Source organism: Schistocerca serialis, chromosome 8 (genome assembly GCF_023864345.2).
Source record: "Schistocerca serialis cubense isolate TAMUIC-IGC-003099 chromosome 8, iqSchSeri2.2, whole genome shotgun sequence".
NCBI lineage: Eukaryota > Metazoa > Arthropoda > Insecta > Orthoptera > Acrididae > Schistocerca > Schistocerca serialis.
In genome coordinates this window covers 434,906,771-434,911,234 of record NC_064645.1, presented here as the reverse complement: position 1 = coordinate 434,911,234, position 4,464 = coordinate 434,906,771, and positions in this window count along the sequence as shown.

Here is a 4,464-nt window from a genome sequence, read left to right as displayed (position 1 = left end):
AGCTAAGTAAAGAGCCAATGCCATAGAGTTCTCTTTGTAAAACCAAACAGGGATTCCATCTGTACAAGGTGACTTATCTGTTTTCAATTCTTTCAGTTGTTTCTCTATGCCAAAGATGTCTATTACTATGTCCTTCATACAGGAGTTTGTGCAGTGGTCAAACAATGGTGTGTTTGTACAATTCTCCTGTGTGTACAATTTCTTAAATGTGAAATTTAAAACTTCAGCTTTTCTTTTGTTATATTCCACTGCCATATCAGACTGGTCAATCAGTGACCTTAGACCCACTTAGTGATATTACATAGGTCCAGAATTTTCTCAGGTTCTCGGCAATATCTTTTGCTAAGTTTTGATGTAGTAGTTTTATGCTTTGCACACTGATCTTTTTACAGATGCACAAATCTCTACTAAATTTTGCCTGTCATCGTTTGCATGATGTGAGAATACCAGAATTTAAGGTTGAAGTGATCCATAGATTTAGCAATGAATCTTCATGCAGCACACATGCCATAGACTCTGCTACTGGAAAAAGTCACATATCTGTTTGGAGAGTATTCCAGGAGTACAGCCAACACACATACCATCTTTAAGGGGTGCATCTTTTAGGACCAGCTGATTAGCCACACTGAATGCAATTTGTGTAATGGTGTGTACACCAACAAGTGGATGATGCTTTTCTGCAATTTTATTTGTAGATGGCTATATGCCCATGATTCACAACAATAGTTAAAGAAGAGCTTTTGCAACAGTCACTTTTTAGGGTTTTTGCAACAGTCACTTTTTAGGGTTCTGTACCTCATTCTGTAAAAATTGAACCATTGTAGGATCATTTTATCAACAAATTCATTTTCCTTGTCAAGAAGTCAAATACAAACAAAATCTGTTGAAAAAAGATAAACAATTTTGTTATGTTTTTAACATACAATGCAAAATCAGTAGATTCATATATCCTAGCCAAGTAAATTCATTGCCGACACTGGCGTAAACTTACTGAATTTTTTTTTTGTATCTCAGTGACAAGTATTTCTGTGTCATCTTTTGGGTCTTTGGTGTACTACACCATCATTAAAGTAAACATCCAAACTGCTAAGCATAGCAGACTCCTAAAACTTTTTACATTATAATATCTTTTTTCTATGATCCTATTTCCACAAAATAACGACTGTATGCCGCCCCATGCTCCGCTAAAGTTACCTGTGAAATCCCCATGAAAATTCATCTAGTGGTTTTGGAGATCAGACATGGTAGTTTTACGGTTTTATTATTAATATAGAAAATACTGGTGATGTCTTTCTTACACTTGATGGGTATTTTAACAGCAGGAACAGCCACATCAGGGATACAAGAACCCACACATCTGCTGTTAGCTCTCACCAACAAAGTTTCCTCTAGGACCTTTAATACTGCCACCTACGTTAACTAGAGAAGCTTACTTACAGTTTCTGCATACAACAGGGCCCCAGCACACTTCAGTGTTGATGCACAAGCACAGCTTTCTAGTTTGGGAAAGCTCAAATAGGACAAGAAGGACCAGTAGCGTGACCAGACCCTTGATTACTTTCTTTGGGCATATGTCAAATGTATGGTTTATGTTACCCCAATTGCCACTAGAGCTGAGCTGATAGCCCAAATAACTGATGCATTCCACAAAATCCAATGCAATCCTGACGTGCTCTCCAGGGCTGGAAAAGCAATGACATGAAGGTCAGCAACACGTACTGAGGTACAGGGAGGCTGTTTGGACCGCTCAAGTAAATTATTGTCAGAACACGCCTACTAATAATAATAAACAGTAATTTTTGTAATCACTGTTATCCATTTTGCAATCTTATGGAAACATTTAAGACTATAAATTCCTTAATAAAAAATGATCCTCTTTGTGTGAACTATCATTCCTCAAAGTTGGTCAGTGAGGTCTTGAAACACCCTGTATGTTAACAATGTTACGACTGTCTCAAAAATGTGGGCTGAACACACTGAAATTTTAAAAGTAATAATACTGATTTTATCAGAGAGATGAGTTGTGTAAAATCGAGTAAATCCACTTTCAGGGTGAAGGAAGTTAGATATTTAGGACACACAGTAGAATCTCACTAATCTGACCTCGGATGTTCCACCTCCCCACTTAATCTGACCATCCCATTTCCGGTGTTTGCTTACATACACAGGTCACTGCTACAATCAGATCTGGAATTGTCCATGACTCATCATCTACCATATGGATCAGTAGGCAGTTGACTGTTGGTAGGTGCAATAGTTCTGTCACTTTTATTATGAAGTAACTTGTTTCTAACTGGATCAATAAGTGGGGTTGTGCATGCATTTGATTTGTGACAGTGTTCCTCTAACATATTAAAGTGGGTTAAACTACATTTGGCATCAACTAAACGTAAACATGTGATGCTGTCTTTACAACTGGTTGTTGTAAAAACAGCCCAGTGAGGTAAGTGAATAGATAAGTGACAATGGCGACGAAAAAGACATTGAAGCTATGGCTCAAGTATTACATACATATGCTAAAAATGCATTTGATGTAGCCATTCAACGCACTGAACAAAGCTCTATGTCTGCCCTAATAGACATTTTGTGAATTAGGAAATGCCAGAACATCCCGACAAAATCAAAGTAGTTGTCTGCTCAGCACACGAACATTACAGACTTTTTTCGTCCTGCTTAAGAACAGGACGTTTTTTACCATGTGATTTCTCATGTTTTCAATGTTTACGTGCAAATCAGTTGTGTATCACTGTGATGATGGAATGAAGCATATACAGATGTTAAACTTGTACTCACAGTAGCAATATATCTTACCATGTGATACAGTAATGGCTCTATTGTATGTTACACTGTCATGTAAGATTTTCTAGTGTGTGAATGTTTTCTTTCAATTTGTTACTGTTATGTAGCTACTTTGTTACTGTTATGGAACTAGATTTCAGACGGTCTTTCTAGTTGAACTAGAAAGTTGTGCTGTACTGTATTGTGATTTTATGGGTCAGTAAAAGTGTTCCTCTGATAATCCGATGTTTCTTGCCTTCCAACCATGTGCTGGTTCATTGGGTACAGATTAGTGAGGTTCTAATTTACTGTCAGTGGTATAAGGCCTCCCCCACAGCCCACTGCAAAATGCTCATAACCAAAAAGTAAAGGCAGTTAAGAGTCCGTTCTCAGTACAATAGATATCTATAGATGGTGCTGTCCTAGATTAAGTGTGTTTCACCCTTTTGTATTATACTTATTAAAACCAAACACTATGGGGTGATAAGGAAAGTGAAGTATTTGATATTATAAAGAAGGAAATATTAAGTGCCAACTTATTCTATCAACCTAAAATGGATAAAGTCTTTGAATTGTCTTTGGATGCTTCAACGTATGGTATTGCATCTGACCACTAATGCTAATACTACACAAGCATTTAAAGGAAGATCATGTCAAAGTGTAAAGTTCCAAAAGATTACAATCTGATAACGGTAGCAAATTCGTTGGAGCCAAATTCAAAGTTTCTAGAAGTATAAAAAGTCAAACCAACAAGAATTTCCAAATGTCATCCACTAGAAAATCACAGAACAGTGTAGCAAATGGGTCAAAAATTTAAGAGAATTTGAGGCACTATTAAATGGTCTTCCACATTTAAGCACTGGGTTAGCACCTTTTGAAATTTTAGGCAAAAAATCACTGATGAGCCTCTATCACCTTTATTACAATGGCCTACACTGTGTGAGGGAAAGATATGAATTCTATCTTACTTAGAAGAACAAAAGCTTAAAGCAAGTGAAGAACAATGTTTGAAACAAACATTAACTTGCTAGTATACTAACATTTGTAAGTAAAGTAGCTGACTTATGGATCCACGCCTATGAGCATAGTCCTAAACTCGATAAAAACACAGGAAAATTTTGTGTATGAAACAACAGATCATAGGAAATAATAGATGTAAAACACCCAAGCAGTAATTTTGAAAGATCTTCACACAGAAGAAATTAAAGGTCAATATAAAGTGGAAAACATATATAAATGCACATCTTTACACACACGTAAATGTGTAGGGCCAAGGGCTTTACGTATATTAGAAAGCAAAGTACTGAATACACATATTTTCTAAATTTTTATTTATTTAATTTTATTCCTAACAGAATATGTTTGGGTGACTGCAAGCAGATCAGTGGCATTAAGATACCATGCAAATAGCATTCCGTTTAATGCGCAAAGATACAAATTGCTCTTTAAGTATGTGAAGTTATCTTAGGTTTCACAAACATTAAAGGAAAGCATATATAAGCTGGTATGATGGATTCTTCACAAGAAAAAGAAAACTTGATATGTGTGTTTCACTTTCGAAAGAAAAAAGTATACTATCTGCTATCTGCTCAGACAGTACAGAATATGGATAGATGCTACCAATGACAACTCTTTCTAGAATGTGACACCTTAACTAATACACAACTATTACACTAAATGCAATAC